Raw genomic sequence first — 20308 nt, forward strand, 5'->3', positions numbered from 1 at the left:
TCAGAAAAAATCAAATCCAGATCACAAACAAAACCCGAGAGAAACACATCAACTATAACAGGAAAACTGAAATACAAGAAAACAAAAGCAAACATACATAATCGAACTTTATAACAGCAGTCATATTTTTGACTTGGAACATGACATTTTCATCCATTATATATATGTGGACTTAATTGGACTGGTCATGCCCCTTCCTGTACATAGCAAAATCATTTTGAATGACCGATCATTTGAATTGATGAAAGCGAACAACGATTTCATTTAGACAATCCCGGCTTTCAAATAGGTTTGAGTCTAGCTGGTGAAATTTAATCACGAAAAGCCCTTCTCTAACATGACATTTATAAAATGATTGTATTAACCAGCACTGGGTCTACTGTCTTGTTGACTGTTAGTCCCGGGGACTACCGTCAGATCATTAGTCAATGTTTCAGTACTGCCATGATTTATAACATATTATTTTCAAAAAATTCTGTTCATTAATTAAGATATCACCACAGAATTAAGGTATCAATTCCTGCAGACAAAATTGACATAAGATGGATTGGCTATTCTTACAAGATTATAAAGAATATTAACGACTGAAGTAATATATTTGTTTATTTAACAATCATTTAACGATATACATGTATGTTTGGGTTGAAATACAAAGACTAATGGGCGTGAAATGAAAAATGTGAATATTGTTCCTCCAAAAGATATATGTCGGTAACACTGTTTATGTCTAACTTCATCCATAGTAATAATATCTTCTATAAAACAATCCACGTCCACCCCATCCATTGTCCCATCCATTATCCCAGCCATTATCTCCGTCCCAGCCATTATCCCAGCCGTTTTCCCGTTCATAATACTGTGCTAAGGTTGTCATCAGTATAACACAAAATAAAAGCAGTTGTAGGGATAACATGTTGTCTGAAATGATGAAGTTTATAATACTGTTTAATATGACCAAAAAGAACATAAAAGACAAACAACTACATTAATGTTGAACTTTGCCTGGGAGATGAAACCATAGGTTTTTCTTAGAATTTCATGATGAACATGATATACGCAACGAGTTGATATATGCGTCACATTTAACTTATCCATAGTTAAGAGTATAAGATGCGACAGTCAATATGTTATCAAGACATACACATTAGAAATAGAAATATTGCGTTAATCCGATATCAACATCAAATAGCGTCAAAGAAAATAAAACGGTACAAAATCACCAAATTGTGCATTTTGTTCTCTAAATATACACATATACTATAGAAAACGAAAAAGACTTCACTGGACTAATGATTCGAAGTTCTTCAAAAAATTCATGAAGATAACTATATGTATCCATGGTTTATTTGAAATGTAGACGACTTAATGTGGTACCTACGCTACAGGGAGATAACTCTGTAAAATCAGCTGAACGTTTTGATTACGTTGCCTTGTTAAGAGAATATTAAGCTTCTCAATGATCAAAATTAGTGTTTGTCAAACTGCTATATAACCAGTGTAATTTTTCTGATAAAATGGTTGGTTCAAAAACATTTTTGAAATTATTATATTTTTATCAAAGGGTCAAAGTAAATACTTTGTCAAAATTTTATGAAAATTTAACGAGCCAAATTGATTTTAGTGAAAGTGTTAGGTACCACTTTAAGAATGAACGTTAACTTATATGTGCTTTCATGTACCTTGAATTTAAATCATAAAAGAAAAACACAGGTTTAATGCTAGATGTATATAAAACAAATTTAAACATTTTTTGTAAACCTGCATCTACATAACATTCCTAAAATATAACAAAATCATTGATTTTTATTTAGGATGTTTATTAAGTAGAAAACGCATTAATTGGCTGTATTGCTGTCTTAAAACTTATAGTATTTCTCTACACTAGGATAATTATAACAACAAAATGAAAACAACACGCTTTTATGGATTTACCTTCTTTCGCTTAAAGCCAAATATTCAAAAGTCAATGATGTATAAAAACGGAATTCTTGAAAAGCGATAAGCCAAAAATGATCTACAAATAGTCAAATCCATTAAGAACCAAATTTGACTGAGGAAATTGAAACCTTAGTTTTTCTTAAAATTTAAATTTATAAATGCGCAATTTAAAATATTATGTCATAAATCATGTCAGTACTTCGACTAAATTAATTATATCCTCGGAGACTGATCGTTCACGAACGAAGGTATCGACTCAGTGTGGTAAAACATTGAAACAACACGTTATTAATTCCATGCGTCCGAAGCACTTTTCTAGATTTATCTTTGGTACACGTGGTGACATTGAAAAAGAAGTTATAATTACTATAAACAATCAGTATTCAATTTGTGGTGCAGTCATACTGAGAGGATTCATGACACACCTTTCCAAAAGTTACAGTTTCTAAATTTTTAAGTAACTTATGTCTCAAGTCATTATAAACAATTTCTATACACTATGACAATTATAACAAAAAAAAATGAAAACAGCACGTGTTAAATTACATCCATTAGTCTCAGAGGGTATCATCAACTCAGTTGAAGTATAAAATTGAGAAAGGAAATAGGGAATTTGTCAAAGCGACAGCAACCCGACCAATGAGCAGACAACAGCCGAAGGCAACCAATAGGTCTTCAATGTAGCAAAAAACTCCCGCACCCGTAGGCTTCCTTCAGCTGGCCCCTTAAAAAAACTTGTATACTAGTACAGTGATAATGGACGTCATACTAAAATCCGAATTATACACAAGAAACTTTGACATGATTTATGACATAATATCTTAAAATTCTGGTTTTTACGTAAAACTGCAATTGGAATTAGTGTTTACCACGCTAGTTAATCAGGAACACTCAAAGCCAAATATTTGAAAGCCAAGAATGCATAGGGACCGAAAACGCTGAAGAGCGACAAACCATAAAGGACATAAAATATAACTAATATACAGCTGATAACTTCTATGTATAATCCTGGTACCTTTGATAACTATTTACTTGTGTTATCCATAATGCACATTCGAATTAATATTTAAAATATGAAAACAACACTTTGTAAATTGCATGAGTCAGAAGAGCTGTTTTTTTAATTTACCATACTCAGAAATTTTAAAAGTCAAATATTTGAAAGTCAATTATGTACAAGAACCGAAACCGTTTTAGAGCTATTTGACTAGAAAGAACCCTTATGATAAGAACCAGATGCATCCACGGTCAACTTAGATTTCAATCCTGGCTATCATGATGAGTTTTTGTACTGAATGAGTTGAGACCTAAGTTACTTGAAAATTTGGAAACCGTCAATTTTAGAAAAGTGTGTCATGAATCCTCTCAGTATGACTGCAGAAAAAAATGAATGCTGATTGTTTCTAGTAAATCTACCCTTTTTTCAGTGTCACCACGTGTACCAAAGATGTGTGTTACTTGAAGAAAAATACGTCGGGTGTTTATGAAATTTGATAGAATCAGTGATATAGATACAATGGATAAGCGTGGATTCTTGAAAAAGAAACCATGAGCCCGGAGGGCGAATGGTTTGTTTTTCATGAATCAACGCTTATCCATTGTATCTATAACTTAAACTATTGTACTAATGTCTTTTAAAAATTATCGCCTATTCTTAATTAGAAGGTATTGTAAGTGAGTTGAAATAACCATGTAATCGTGTCAAATGATTCATTACAATAAATTGAATATCAAAATTAAACGGTTAAAACAAAAATACAAATATATTATAACACAACACGGCTGTCCTTAAAGATCTTCATACTATCAAGCATCTGAACATTGTCTATTTTTACAAAATAAGATATATATTCGACCTTATTTCTATTAAAATTGAACATGGAAATGGAGAATGTGTCAAAGGGAATACAACCCGACAAAGAACATATATATAGTGCATATAATAAGTATGTTTCCGAAATTTCTAACAAATAACCTAATTCTAGGCACATCACGATTTTCTAGCATAGTAATTTACGAATTAACAGATGTAAAATTGTGTAGTAAAACAGATGAAATCATATTATATTAATTTATAAAACAAAAATGGACAAATCATGAGAATGTAATCATGTTTGCTTCCAACATGTGGAATAGCCAACAATTATAGTAAAAAAAAACGATCAAACTCGCTTTTATTACACAAATTATCCACAATAACATACAAAATAGGAACAAAAACTGGAAAAGTAGAGAAAAGGGACAACAAAGAGATCTCAGGGATTCGAACCTAAAAATACAAGTCCGTATCTTACACTCATTTATCTTAACCATGAAACTTCGTGGCTACCAACTCATACTATTCGTTTGCCTATTATGTATATATAAAGGTAGAAGCCCTGTTTGACTGTTGTGCCGATGTATATCATATATTCATTTATATAAATAAAATAGACGTTTAAATCGTAACCAATTGTTAGCAAAGAGGTTTCGTCGATATGTTGATGTCAGTAACTCATATCAGAATTCATGGACGGGTTTGAATCCCAGTGAAGGCATATAGAAATCACAAAAATTAAAGGTAAGTTTTTAAAACAATTCCATTAGTGAACAGAAATCAGTTAATCAGTCTATTCAAACTTAATGATATTAGGCACACAAAGGAAACAAAAGAATCTAATATGGTGAGCCCATTTCAGCGACAGATTTAGGAAGCGTTGATTCTAGAAAAAGAATCCACGGTAAATGAATAGGCTGACGTCACAACAATGGTTTAATTTAAATTCATACAAATTACCTACCAACAAGAAAGCTGTTCTTACCTTAAGAAATAATCTTGTCTAACATATAACTGTCATTGTTTCTGCAAAATGTATATATATGATAAGTAATGGATTTTTTTTATGTATTTTAACAATCTGATCAAATGCAACTACATACATTAATATGTCTTCCTACATGTTTGTTTACTCAGGCAAGTTATAAACAAATATTGGTACATTCATCTTCAAACCTGCTGATTGTTGCATACATGCCAATAAATGTGAAAAAGGGTAAACAAATTTAGTTCTTCGTTTTAAGTAAAACTGCAATTGGTATTAGTGTCAATCACGCTAGTTAAATTGAGTACTCTCTATTTCTACCCAAATCGACAATTATCTCTGGATTCACAACTTTCGTTAGGACTATTTATTCTTTTGTCACATCTGAGATTGTAGTAGTGCTGGCACCAATCAATCCTTAATATTCTGTTATCTGTACTTGTAGATTGATCTTTTTGTCGAACTTTTTGTATTGTTCTTTCAAAAGGGTTAATGTACAATCCTTTTCATACATTTAATTGGCAGTCAAAACCTAACGTCACATATAGAGTAATATTATCGATAATTGCATATCTTGCATTATGTTAAGTATAAATCTTGGGACCGAAAATAAACGGAATCGCAGAAATATCGAAATTGTTAATGTGTTTCTCCTACAATGTAAACATCAACTGCCACACGATTCCAATGTCACATCCTATTACCAGGTATATGACAAATCATTAGTGATATCAGATTGACAAAATGGACATCTGTGATCTATGAGAGTTAAAAAGTCAACCCTCCATTTATGAACTATCCATTTCTCTATGTGGCAACAATCCAGAAGTGCTTGCATATTGTGTATATATCTCACAGTTAACTCGATATTTCAGAGCTTGCATTCCTTATAATGATTTCCTTGATATAGGTTTGCTGCTAACGCTAAAGCTATTGAATTAAGAGTCCAAAGGGATGAATTGAAATCAATATGGCATTGTTAGCTTGTTCCCGACTTTAGAGTTTGAATATTCCTTTCGTATCTTTCCCCTCTCTTTCACTATTGACTTGAGAAATCGAAACACTGTCACTGTCATTGACAATTAACCAATTTCAGGTTGTACATAGAACGTATTTATGATGACTTCATGTGCTTTTCTGTATAACTTTCCTGAAGTCGATTTTTTATCTAATATAACGCCTCTAATTTTGAATTTACGGCAAAAATCGTACCGTATCATAAACTGAAAACAAGAAAGCCTTAGGCATGGGTAAATGGTATGGTTTGGTTTACAACGAAAAGCTGAAAATAGGAATAGTTGAATTATTATGTTTCTCATAGATCGTCAGTTTCCGTTTTCCATCATCATCAATAGGTTTCGACACTGTGAAAACCTTCTGGTCTCTTTATTTATCAAGATCACGTGGATATGTAAGATGCATATACTTTATTGAAAAAACGTATCTCGTTACTGATATCATTGATTTTTTACCATTTTTGTGGAGGAAGGGGGAGGGGTCTATTTCAGATATTAATTTTTGATCTGCAGATATATTTGTACTGACACTTCAACCGTTAAAAACTGACTTGCAAACTACAACTATCCAACCTCAATTTTTTCAACTTTCCGATATTCAAAACCTGTTTTAACAAAATAATAATATTTCTTCCAAAATCTTGCTTGTTACAAATCTTACAAACCATCTCTTGACTTACCCAGTTACACTCCACAGATTTTCCAGGTCAATAAACAGCTGATTCTAAACTTATTCACTTATAAAAAAAATACATGTTTATTGCTGAAAGTGTTCTAGATAGTGTTCAAAACAAAGTACACACAATTGGTTTGATAAAAAGATAAAACGTAAAAAAAAAAAGTTAAAAAAAAAAATAAACTACAAAGAATTGTTTTCGCATTAGGTCAGTTTTTTTCTCTCAATGATGTAATTTATATTTTTTTTTTTTTTCAGTTTCATGTGATCTTTAGAAAAAATAAATATTTAGACGTAATTGAAATCATAAAATATATAAGTAGCTCAGAACCGGAATGCTTAAAATTGAGAATGGAAGTGGGAATGTGTCAAAGAGACAATAACCCGACCATAGAGCAAACAACAGCCGAAGGCCACCAATGGGTCTTCAATGTAGCGAGAAACTCCCGCACCTGGTGGTGGCCCCTAAACAATAATGCATACTAGTTCAGTGATAATGAACGTCATACTAAACTCCGAATTATACACAAGAAACTAAAATTAAAGATCGTACCAGACTAACAAAGGCCAGAGGCTCCTGACTTGGAAAAGGCGCAAAATTGCGGCGGGATTAAACATGTTTTTGAGATCTCAACACTCCCCCTATATCTCTAGCCAATGTAGAAAAACAAACACACTTTTTTTGTTTTAAATATGTATTATATTCACTAGGTTTTGTATTGAAAATGCAGGGAGAATATTTCTGACTTCATTTTACATATTGTACAATGAAGTTGCGAATTCCAAATATAAACATTGGTTACGAATATCAAATCCAACAAAAGATTTTGTTTCTTTTTTATATGAAAAGGCGATGTTTGGATCCCCCATAAAAGCTGTGTTGAACAGATTTGTATAAGATGCATTATCCTAAACATAGCTACACAGTGAATGTATATTTATGCTTGGCCTTTCCGCGTGACAATAATTTTTAAATAACGTCTTCGATTTTTTTCACATGAAAATTAATGTGTTATCCAATAATTGTTCATTATTGGCATATCAATCACTTTATGACATTCAACTAATAGTTTTCCGTATTGTCATTATTACAAACAGGTAATATTTTGTCATAACTGTCAATTTTTTGTTGACATAACGTTATGTATTTTTTTTTAAAACGAAACAAGTGATCATTGACATAAAATGTAATAGATTGACAATGATTGGACAACCTTGACTCACTTCCAAAAATGATGGTTTAATACTGTAACGGCAAGAGACCTCCATAAAAGAAAACGTGAATTATATTTTTAAACATTCATGATGAACTGCAGATCTTTCATTCACGTTTTATTGATACATGTCATAATAAGTTAATGACCCTATAATAAATGGACTGATGATTCGTAGTTATCGTTTGTCAATGTGGTTCATAAGTGTTTTCGTTTCTCGTTTTATTATAGATTAGACCGTTAGTTTTCCCGTTTGAATGGTGTTACACTAGTCATTTTTGGGCCCTTTATAGCTTACTGTTCGGTGTGGCCCAATACTCCGTGTTGAAGACAGTACTTTGACTTATAATGGTCAAAGAGTGTACCGTGTGAAACTGAAATATCAAAATTTATAAGTTAAAACACGACATGTATTTTTTTGTTGTTGTTTGTGTTATATATATAATTAAGGTCAGTACCTTTGTGTGTAAAATATTCATTTGTCAGTTACGTCGTGTTGATTAAAGTTTAACTGTGTCTTCTTATTCGGATTTCAAGCCTTGACCTCTTTTATACTTATAGACTGTTCATGTCGTTTGTATCCTGTCTTGTTGCATATACTTCACATTTTGATTTGTACAATACGTATCTTTCAAATTGTATGATTGCATTTTTGGACCCTTTATAGCTTACTGTTCTGCTTGAGCCAAGGCTCCGTGTTGAAGACAGTACTTCAACCTATAATGGGTTTTCTTATACAAATTGTTACTTAGAAGGAGAGTTGTCTGATTGGCACTCATTCCACAACTTAGCATACCTATTTAATTTTATCTTGACAAATTCAAGACAATAATCCAAGATTACTCGTACTTGCAGTTACTGAAAGCTAGTTTATAGGTACACACAGACACAAAAAAATATAAAACATTCATTGAATTTAGTGTTAAGACTTCATCAATAGTCTTAGTAAGATAAGTTTGAATATTGAATTCGAACTAGCTTTTAGTAACTGCAAGTCCAGTGCAAAGCTTATATATAATTATCGACGTGTTGTGGGACCAAAAAAGTTCATTATTATTAAGCTATGTATTTTAGTTTCGTAAAAAAATCAAAAACAATAATAGTACCAATGGAGATATTTTTTTAAATATCTTATTTCAGTGCTTCATTGATAGTCATAAAGTGTAGTTACGTTTATTCAAAGAATCCATAAGTTTACATACATTGTATCTAAATGTACTAACTCTATAAAAAATATTACAGTTAAAACAAGGATGGTATATTCCATTGAATATAAACATTTATACAGGAAAAGCATAACTTTCAAAGGAATTAAGTAATGTGAGGTAACGAAATCAATGACTTTATAATTTATCAGTAATCAGTTTCAAAATAACATTCATTGAAATCTTACATATTACAACCGACACGAGCACTACGAAAGAGTTGAGAAAAATTAACACCTCAATAAGGGACATAAGGAAGATCATTTTCCTCAAAATAGGAAAATTCACAATAGGAAACGAAAATCGTCTTTTGTCAAAAAAACTAAAATAGAGTATTCCATGTGAAACTGATATATCAAAAGACATTTTTGGGGGTTATTGTTTGAATTATATTTATTAAACATCACTTCCTTTTGTATGATCTGTATGTAAAGTTTCATTTATCAGTTATGTCGTGTTGCTTAAAATTATCTCATGGGTTCTTATTCAGATTTAAAGCTTTGACCTCTTTAATATTTATAAACTATTCATGTCGTGTGTTTCCTTGTCTCCTTGACACATAATACTCAACATATTGATTTAACAAAACGTATTGATATGTATCATTCAAATTGTTTGATTGGTTTAGCGTTTAACAAATACTGATTACAAACTGACGTGACGTTTAAGGAAACGCAACCCTGCAGCCTTGACCTTTTGCACTGAATACCACAATGAATTACATTAAGTAATAAAGATTTTTCTGTCATTCCTGATATGCATTTATGTTTTTCTTTACTATGTTAAAATTTATTAAAAACAAAAAATATGTTATTACTAATGGGAGCATTGTTTTTTTTTTTTCGGTATGTGTGTCGGTTCGTTCTTTCGTTTATCCGTATGCCCTGCATTGGCTTAAATATTTTAGTCACTGTAGTTTGGATGTAGTTCAAATCCAATCAATTTGAAACAAATTTTCCCTATGACAAGATCTTCCTAATTTTAATGTCAAGTTAGAGTATTTAATCCCAATTTCACGGTCCTCTGAACATGGAAAATGATATTGCGTGTTGGGCATCCGTGTACTATGGACATATTCCTGTTTTCAAATATCTTACTACCGTGCTAGGTTGATATAATTTTTAGTGTTTGTTTATCAAAAGAATCCATAAGTTAACATGTATTGAATCTAAATTTACAAACTCTATAAACAATATCACAGTAAACATTAAGATGATATAATCTTTTTTTAATAACATTTATACGGGTACAGCAAATCTTTAAAAAGAATAAATTAATGTGTGATAACGAAATTCCAGACACGAACATTACGACCGAGTAGAGAAAAATTAACTTCACAAGACGGGATATAATTAAGGAACAGCACCGTCCAAAAATAGAAATTTCACAATAGGAAACGAAAAAACATATCTTGTCAAGCAATTGAAATAGAGTACAGACTTTGCTCATTGATGAAGGCCGTTCGGTGACCTATAGTTGTTTATTTGTGTGTCATTTTGTCTCTTGTAGAGAGTTGTCGCATTAGCAATTATACCACATCTTCTTTTTTATATATCCCATGTGACACAGAATTATCCAAATTTATAAATTATCATAAATGGACATTACTTTTTGTTGTTTGAATTATATTTATTTCAGTTCTTTTGATTTGGTAAGAGGAGCCTCGGTGGCCGATTGGTGTTAATAGTTACTAATATAATCACTAGCCAGTCAACACTGAGGTTGTGAGTTCGAACCCGCTCTTGCAGGTGCACTCGAACTTCAACCTTGATTGACTAGGATTATCAGTTTTTCTATCGAAGTTCGGTAGTTTTCTCCGGGCAATCCGGATTTCTCCACCAATAAAAAATGGCTGCCACGAAATAGTCAAAATACGGTGCTTTAGAAGAGGCGTTAAAACACCAAAAATTACAAAAATAATTTGGTTAGATTTGTGTGTAAAATATTCATTTACCAGATGCGTCGTATTGCTTAGATTGATCTCATGTCCTCTTATACAGGTTGAACTCTTTGACCTCTTTAATATTCATGTACAATTAATGTCTTTTGTTTCCTGTCTAATTGATAAATACTCCACATATTGATTTGTCCAATACGTTTTGATATGTATCTTTCAAATATGTATCTTTCAAATTGTATGATTGGTTTAACGTTTAGCAAATACTGATTTCAAACTGACGTGACGTTTAAGGAAACGCAACCCTGCAGCCTTGACCTTTTGCACTAAATACAATAATAATTAAGTAATAAACATTTTTTTGTCATTCCTGATATGCATTCATGTTTTGCTTTTATTAAAAACAAAAACTATGTTAGTAATAATGAAGACATTGTTATTCCTCATTAAGGAGCATTATGTTTTTCGGTATGTGTGTCCGTTCGTTCTTTCCTACATCCGTACATTGTATGTTACGCTTCGAGTTAAAGTTTTTGATCAAGGTAATTTTTGATGAAGATGAGATCCAATCAACTTGAAACTTAGTGCACATGTTCCTTATGATATGATCTTTCTTATTTTAATGTCAAATTAGAGTTTTTACTCCAATTTTTTGGTCCACTGAATGTATAAAATGATAGTGCCTGTGGGGCATCTGTGTACTGTGAACACTTTCTTGTTTTCAAATATCTTACTACAGTGCTAGATTGATAGTCTCTTTAGTATATGTTTATTAAAAGAATCCATATGTTAAAATGTATGGAATCTAAATTTACAAACTCTATAAACAATATCACAGTAAACATTTTTATTCAGATTTAAATCTTTGACCTCTTCAATATTTATATACAATTCATGTCTTTTGTTTCCTGTCTGATTGATATACTCCACATATTATTTTGTTCAATGTGTATTGCTATGTATCTTTCAAATTGTATGATTGGTTAAACGTTTAGCATATACTGATTGCAAACTGACATGACGTTGAAGGAAACGTAAACTTGCAGCCTTGACTTTTTGCACTAAATTCCACAATAAATTACAATGATTATATTACGATATAAACATTTTTCTGTCATTCCTGATATGTTATAAAAAAATGCTAATTTTATCGAACTATTTCGTAGCATTGTCTAGATCACGTGACGATATTTATCTCATTCATCAATGATTACAAATATCCTTATGAATATCAGTACAGGGTTGTCTGAATTATTATTAATTTAACCTAAATGAAAGAAGAAAATATATTTATATAAATTTCTTAAATCTAATATAAATGACAAAATGGAAAACTATCTATCTCAACCAAACCATGTTTCACAAATAAAGAATTATTTATATATAGGTTTTTTGCAATAGGCTAAACAGATGTCTAGTGTTGCTTACAAGAAATATTTCGGGGTAATTACTAGTTGATAAAACTATTTCTTCAACTGTTTCCTTCTTATTTTAGCGATTCGTCAATATAACTCAAGAAGTATATGTTCTCATATAAAAATCGCAAGTATATGTTGTTAGATCACTTTCAAAAACCAAGATCTAAAGAAAAGGGTCCTACAATTTTTAGTCTGAGTTCTTAGTTTTAGCTAAACATAAACCAATGACCCATAATATAAGTGGTCACAATGTAACAATGTGACTTGTTAAACAACTTTGGTCATATGTATCTTTGATAAACATTTTAAAACACATCGTTTGATTTTTTCTTTGAAACCATAATTATTTTAATGGTATACTGTTTTGTTTTAGTAGAAATCCCTTTATAGTAATTCTACAGTTTAACCATTTGATGGACACTTCGGTTGCCAATAAATTCATCATAGATACCAGGACTAAATTTTGTATATACGCCAGACGCGCGTTTCGTCTACAAAAGACTCATCAGTGACGCTCGAATCCAAAAAAGTTAAAAAGGCCAAAAAATGTACGAAGTTGAAGAGCATTGAGGACCAAAATTCATAAAAGTTTTGCAAAATCCAGCTAAGGTAATATATGCCTGAGGTAGAAAAGCCTTTGTATTTCAGAACTGCTAAATTTTGTAAACAGTTAATTTATAAATATAACCATATCAATGATAATTAAAGTAACAAGTGACGTCTTTTTTTCTTCTAAAAATTCACGTTAATAAATTGTGAAATTACCATAGAAACTCATTCCTTTTGGATCATGTTTTGTCATACAGCTCCAAGGTGTCAGCATATTTGTACATAAGTGGCTTTCAAATGTTCAGGTATGAGCGTTCCTACTAAAAGTTAATCCTTGACAAGCACAAAATTGATATAGAGTAGTTTCATTAAGTAGCACTGGATAAATTCCACCGGGGGTGGACTAAAAATCACCGAAAACTGACATGATTCATAACGCTTTTTTTCAAAAGCATAATCATTATCATCATATTGTAGTTTTATCATTATTATAATTTAAAAGTAATTACACGTTTGATATACGACGGTAATAATTTTATTCTAGTGACATTTCAAGTAAAATGAAAATGAAGCAACTTGAACAGTAAAGATAGTAGATATCCTGTACGCGATTCTATGTCAGAGTTAATGTAAATCTAACCATTTGGTCCCAGTACTTAAAATCTTTCAATCATTTATGGGTGGGTTTAACATACATAAATATATATATATAAAAAAAAGAAAGCAATGAATGAGGTTGTTAAATTTGATATATGCCTTTTTGTGCTTCTTTGTTAAAGATTTGTTTGTGTTTATTGTGATTAAGATTACAACACAGTGTTGACTGCTGTACCCTTATTTTTGACATTTTTACTTGTTATGTCTGTTTGTTTTGTTCACGCATCGTTGTCAATATAATGAGTTTGATGCGACTATCATATAAATGTGAGGTTTAGCTAGCTCTAAAAAAAAGGTGTATCAATCATTTTCTACAAATGCCTGTACCAAGTCATTAATATTTTCCTCGGAGTTCAGTATTTTTGTACAAAATTTGAAAATCAGGATATCGGTAATATAGCATATAGCATATGTCTACCAGCAGCTATCATTACTAAAAGCATTTTCAACAGATATTGCAAATTTAGTTGTAATGTAAAAATGCTGTGTTAAACATGTAACCAATTAAATTACCATATGCTTTTGGTTCATATACATTATCAAATTAAAGATTTGCAAAATACGATTTAATGATGGTTATCTCTGGATAAGAAAACAATGCTTTTAACGATTTTGTTCATCTTCCTTTACTGCATAAGAGTAAGACAGATTCAACAATTAGTATTTTATTAAAGTCTAACCACTTGTTTACCAGATCTGGGTAAAACTGGAATCAACTGCATATGTATGACACCAGGTGAATGAACAAAAGAATTTTATTTTTGATATTTAAAATTTACGATGCATTCACTGACAATTTCATTTCCGTGTCAAAGGGATGCATGTGAAAATATAATAAATAATTTTAAAAAGTGTCAATTTTCTAACATCTGTGAAATTCAATTGATAATTAATTTATTAAACTGCTATTGATTAATAGTCGGAGAAAGACAACAAGATTAAAAATTTAATCAAAATATTCTTTATTTCTCACATCAATCATATCGATTTTAATTAGCATATTCTTTTTTTTATATATTGTGCTGTTATATATATTGGTAGATCTATTTACTCTTATAACGCCGAGAAGTACATTGTTACTAAAGGTAAGAACAATTTGCCTCACTGTTGTCTTTTTCATACTTTTGGTGCATAGAAAAAATAGTTAGATGTTTTTCTTAAAAAAAAAAAACGTTTCGACTTTCATTGGTAAAGCTAAAGTTTGAAGATCATTGATTATATAAATAAAGGAATAGCCCATTTTCATATTACTGTCTTTTGACGAGTTTTATAACTTAACCTTCTTTGTGGTAGGACATTCTGGTACTCGATCAAACAATAACAACTTCAATAAATATTTTAATCGGTACAATTGTAATGGAAAGTTAACTGTTTAATGCGTTCTATAAATAAGTAAATCATCGGAAAACAGTAAACTTCCCCCAAAATTGCACCGATTGCTTCTTTTGATTGCTTGAAATTGACAGAATACTAGGATGTCCTACCACAGAGTAGGTAACCTGTCGGAAAAAAACCAAGATTTTCGTAGTCAAAAGTCGGTAATTGAAAATGGAGAATCTAACTGATTTCGTTCGTGATCTGTATTTTAGAAGTCGCGGTATGCAAGACTACTTTTTGATTGACGATAAAAGAATATATTTTATCTGTTTGTGGAATAACAGGCCTTACTCTACCACCTTAAATCGACTACACAACATACATTTTTTATAAGCCTTCGCTAGAAACATGCTATATATGTATAAGCTATATCATTAGACAGCCAAGTCTTTAATTTCTTTCACTGGACGTTAAGCAACCAACAATCAATCAATCTTTAATTTCTTGATTTGTCAAAGCAAATCAAACGTATGGTCACAGTTAAAGTGTACGTTTAATCATAACTTATTGCATTCCTTTTTTTATTATTTTAGATTCAAAATGGTATTGCGACTGTTTTTAGTTGTTCTCATACATATAACTATTATGTATGTTGTAATTCAAGGCCATCATTTGTCAGGTTGGAATAATTACTACAACAAGAACACTCAATACTCAACAAGTTCATGGAATAACGACTATAACAATGGCTATGATACACCAGATAACAACTACGACAATAACAATGGCTACGATACACCAGATAACAGCTACGACAATAATAACGGGTACGATAACAGCTACGACAGTAACAACGGGTATGATAACAGCTACGACAATAACAACGGGTATGACAACAACGATAACACCATAGACTACAACAGCTATGACAGAAATGATAACTACGACAACGGATACCAAAATCAATACAACAATAACAATTATAATAATAATGGATATTATCGTTATTATGTATAAATTTCGACCTAAGACAGACAGATCATATATCACACAAAATTCAAAACTTCATTGACCATTTGTATATTCTTATTTTTATATTCTTAATAATGTTTTTTTCAAGTTATAAAATATATGATTATTGACTACATTTACATTGAAAAGTTAGTATATTTATAAGCATTTATTATGTTATGATTTCAAATGAGACCAACGGACTAAGAAGATATAAACTATAGGTCATCATACGACCATAAAACATGAGTAACAACCTAACCGCACTACAAGCTGTAAAAGACCAATAAATGTCTAATGTATTAAAACAATTCATCGGAGGAAACTGACTTTGTTTGCATTATGACTATTTAAATTTCGAATTTTCAGTCACGAAAAGCGTCCATAAGGATCTCATGCAAAGTATTTAAGCCTTAAGGGTTCAGTTGTCAGTGCTTTCGAGGGCAATAATATTCTGTCACTAGATGTCCCACTGACTAACTTTAGTTCGGAAGAATGCAATTGGTACGCCATCCTGGATTGTATTTCTTTCACTTCAGACATCTTAATGTTAAACTCTTACAGACGTTCTTGAAAGTTACCTTATTATATGGAACGCCGGAACTGTCTTATAGTGTAAATATTTAATGTATTTTGTCGCTTTACCTTTACGTCCTGTCATTTCTTCTTTATGTTATGTGCAGATGCCTTTATTTCCTGACGCTGCATCTCTGTGTCATTTCAAATTAGTAATTTGTTTGGTCAAACAATTGTATGATATGTCATTGCTAAACTTTGTTGTGTAAAATAGGCATTACATTATGCTGTAACTAGTATATATTATGTAAATGTTTCCAGATTTTATGATCAAACACCTTTACATTCTTTCATATTTTCTCTATGTTGTGTCTATTCTTCCTTTACGTAAGTCGGTTAATAATTGCGTCCTGTCTCAAGTGTTATTGTTATGTCAAATGTTCTAATCGTTTTGTTGTAATGCATCTTTGTTCTATGTAAATCTCATGATATTATAGTCTTTTAGCGTTATGTTGTGTTTATACATATGTATCTCCAGTGAAAAACACAATACATCATGGTATAATTTCTATACGTTTTTGCGGTCCAGTTGATACTTTCTGTGACCATTCATTATGTCATGTGCACATTCCTTTTACATTATGTGCAAACAACTTTTACATTATGTGCAAACAACTTATACGTTTTGTGCAAACTTCGTTTACATTATGTGCAAACATCGTTCACCCTATGTGCAAACATCGTTTACTTTATGTGCAAACACCTATTACGTTATGTGCAGCTACCTATTAAGTTATGTATAGCAACTACATCATTATGTGCAAACACTATTACGTGATGTGCAAATACCGCTTACATTATGTGCAAACACCATGTAAGTTATGTGCAAATGCCTATTACATTATGTCCAAACATCTATTACGTTATGTGCAAACACCTATTACGTTATGTGCAAACACCTATTACGTTCTGGTAAACGCTTTTTTGACACAGATTAAAACAAAACGCATCAATGATATGCATTTTGAAAATAAAGAAAATCAAAAGTTTGAGCTTTTTAACAAACTGTGGATTTTTATATATTGATTGGTGTAAAAATGCTATATATACAAGGTATCTCGGTTTTATGGGAAATTACTTTGCTCTACTTTAAGAGTGTGCGTTATGCATCCATGCTTTGAAAATTTGTTTACTTTACTTGTTGAAAGGTTTAACAAATATACAGACACGACTCTAGTTTCCAAGGGAACAATACGATATAAAAAGGAAGATGTGGTACGAATGCCAATGTGACAACTCTTCACAAGAGACCAGGATGATTTGTTTTTAGCCTTCCAGTAGGGTTTTCATCTAGCGAGAAACGTGAACTAGATTAATGCTACAAATGCAATGCCGTCTCCCACGATTCATGTAGCAGCTAAGGAATTCTGCAAAATGTTTAAGATTTTATTTTCGTTCATTTCCCTTAACAGATGTGAATATTAATCTGAATAACCTTCCTAAGACTTACTTTTTCCTCCGTCCCCGACAAGGCGTGTTGAGACAGAAGGGTGTCCTGAAAAAAGGGGGGGTCAGGTGACCCGCCCCTCTTATCTGACAATTTTTTTTAAAACAAACAGGGATTTTGGAAAAAATTGATCCGATTTTGGATTAGACAGTTAGAAGGGTGTAACAAAAAGCTGTATTTACTCTAAAAAAAACTTGTTTTTTTCATATTAAAAACTGCCTTATCCTGTTATCCACAAAAATGACGCATACACATATTTCTTCTGAATGAAATGGTTATCAGCCTTGTTTCATCTTCACCGGCCATACTCGAAATTATATCCCGCAACTTGAAACTCCAGATAATGACTTTGATTTATCCGTATTTGGTCCGGTAACTTTTCGAACCGTGTCATCAAGAACGATACAAAAAAATTACATATTCTAGTAAATTGTTATTGTTTTCTTCTATTTTTTATGCCCCACCTACGATAGTAGAGGTGCATTATGTTTTCTGGTCTGTGCGTCCGTTCGTCCTTCCGTCCGTCGTACCGTCCGTCCGTTCGTCCCGCTTCAGGTTAAAGTTTTGGTCAAGGTAGTTTTTGATGAAGTTGAAGTCCAATCAACTTGAAACTCAGTACACATGTGCCCTATGATATGATCTTTCTAATTTTAATGCCAAATTAGTGTTTTGACCCCAATTTCACGGTTCACTGAACATAGAAAATGATAGTGCAAATTTCAGGTTAAAGTTTTTGGTCAAGGTAGTTTTTGATGAAGTTGAAGTCCAGTCAACTTGAAACTTAGTATACATGTTCCCTGTGGTATGATCTTTCTAATTTAAGGTAAGGTTTGCATGATATGTGGATTTTTTTCTTAGTGGTATTATACCAATATGATACATCATTTTGTTCAGGTAGGAGTACCGGATAATTTAATGAAAAAAAATCAAATATCGCCCGTCCCGTTTTTTTGTAAGAAAAGCTCAAAAGTTCGTTTTTTTGGCGTTTTCAGGGGAACATTTATTTGCACTCTACTGATTCAATAATGTATGCAAGTGACGATAAGCAAATAAAACTGAATAAAACATGTTTAAACAATTGTTGTCCCTTTATTAATAACAAATTTCAAATCAAAAGTTCATAAAAAAGTACTAAAAATCAAAAACTTTTTTTTTTTGGTAAAATTTAAACCGTTGCCATGGCAACAAAAAGCAGAAAAAAATCATATTTCCCGTTCCACCGTTTTTGAAAAAAATTGAGGAGGTAGAGATTTTAGTATTTTCAGTTTGATGATCTAATAAAATTGATATCTCACCGAACTCGTTTTCTCAGAAATGGGCGTTATATCTTCATCATGTCATCTCGGTAAAATGCAAAAGTAGCTTTTTTGTGGATCTTCAAAGAAGATTTCACTGTCAAAGACTTTAAGTCTTGTTAGATAGCTTTCGAAGAGGCGGAGTAAGATGGGCACCTAGCCCCTCTCCCCTTTCTCGGGGAAAAAAGGGTTGAATGTATAGGGAATCAATAAAGCATGACCAGAGCGAGTTCCCTCTAAGGCAGTCAGTAGGCCCCAGCTTATGAAAATTTCTGGACGTGCCACTGCATTCTTTTAAGAATCATTCTGCCTTGTAACCAATGAGAGCAAACCGTGATTAACTTACCTTTTATGCTCACATCTATCTGCCAGTAGGGGAGTTATTTAACTTTGGTCAAACTTTGTTTTACATGTACAAGTATCTGATTTCGAAGGAAACAAAAACACTTTCCGTGCTTCTAATGTTATATTTTAATTCATAGAATAATATTATGATTGACATTGAGAGTAACAAGTACTTCTTTATTATCCAATGGGGGCCTCCAATGTTTGGTGAATTGTTTGTGTGCAGCAATTGGATTAAAAGACATAAGTTGTGAATATGAAAGTCATGTACAGCAGCAGTGTTTATTCCATTCATTTCAATCTAGACATAAACAAATATTATACAAATATTTATGAATAAGCAGAAAAAAGCCCTGCATGAAAAAAGATAGATTTCTGGTATGATTTGTCCAATAGTTACACTTATAATGTTCAGATTTGGAGTCTTTTTTGTATGACAAATATGTACAGTACTGTAGTTGTCGTTTGTTTATGTAATGTATACATGTTTCTCGTTTTTTATATAGATTAGACCGTTGGTTTTTCCTGTTTGAATGGTTTCGTTTACACTAGTAATTTTTGGGCCCTTGATAACTTGTTGTTCGGTGTGAATAAAGGCTCCGTGTTGAAGGCCGTACATTGACCTATAATGGTTTATTTTTATAATTTGTTATTTGGATAGAGAGTTGTCCAGATCCAGACATCCTGGCATTTAAAATTTTCAGGGGGTGATGCCAACAGGAATCCTCTAGATTTTTCATCTATTTGAAGGTGATACTTGATTATTTATATTGCATGGCCAATTATTTTGTAACCAGAGGATAAAGTATGTTAAAAATAAAATTCTAATGCAACAACGTTTGTAACGTTCATTTTGATTGGATAACGTCACTTATTTACATGGCATCAATTGACAATTGATGCTATGGGACGTACGCGCAAGCGCAGACGGCAAATGGCAGATTTT

This window comes from Mytilus galloprovincialis, chromosome 2 (assembly GCF_965363235.1).
Source record: "Mytilus galloprovincialis chromosome 2, xbMytGall1.hap1.1, whole genome shotgun sequence".
Taxonomy (NCBI): domain Eukaryota; kingdom Metazoa; phylum Mollusca; class Bivalvia; order Mytilida; family Mytilidae; genus Mytilus; species Mytilus galloprovincialis.